The sequence below is a fragment of the Triticum dicoccoides genome, chromosome 1A (genome assembly GCF_002162155.2).
Source record: "Triticum dicoccoides isolate Atlit2015 ecotype Zavitan chromosome 1A, WEW_v2.0, whole genome shotgun sequence".
Classification (NCBI taxonomy): Eukaryota; Viridiplantae; Streptophyta; class Magnoliopsida; order Poales; family Poaceae; genus Triticum; species Triticum dicoccoides.
Window position 1 is genome coordinate 595,409,342 of NC_041380.1, and position 780 is coordinate 595,410,121.

The window sequence follows — 780 nt, forward strand, 5'->3', positions numbered from 1 at the left end:
CATTTCGTACACGCAACCCCGGAACAGAGTCGAGCGAGAGAGATGGCCATGGCGATTTGGAGCTCCGCCTCGCCGCTCGATCCCATTGTTTGGTGGTGACTCGTCCGCGCCCTGCCTTGTGCTGCCCGCTTCCTCCACCCCACTTCTGTGTCTGCCGGCGGGGGCTGCGGCATCTCTCGATCCTGCACCCATCCGTCCCCATTTCCGTCGCCGATTCTGTTCATCGGATTCGGTATTTCACCCTCGTTTTTGTTTTGTTCCTGTCATTTGTTAGGTAGTGCGATGGTTTTGTTAGTCAGATCTGTTGCTGTGATCCATCCCCGCAGCTATTTTTTGTGTAGATGTGTGAGGCTGACCCGTTTATGAGACGGGCGTTTTAATTGCTCTGCTATGCGTGTTAGCTGGGATGCGCCTCGCTGGATCTGCTATGTGCAGTTGTCAAGGTCGGCTGGTTGTTAATCATAGGCCGGCTTGTTTAGTTGTAGCAGTTTGCTGTATTGAGAGAATTCCAACTTACTGGGTGTATTTGTCCCCCTGATCTCCGGTGTTATAATGTCCTAGATCGTTTTCTGTAACTGTAATTCCTTGTTGGTTTTATAATGTAATCTCCCATTTGATTTACTGTCATTTACAGTGTACTTCCTATTTGGATGTACAGTGATTTGCTGTGTAGTCCATAGTGGATTTTCGGTGTAACTAAGCGTATTTTACAGTGTGATTTTCTAGTGGTTAGACAGTAGATTTTACAGCGTAATCCTGGTTGTTTTACACTGTAATTCT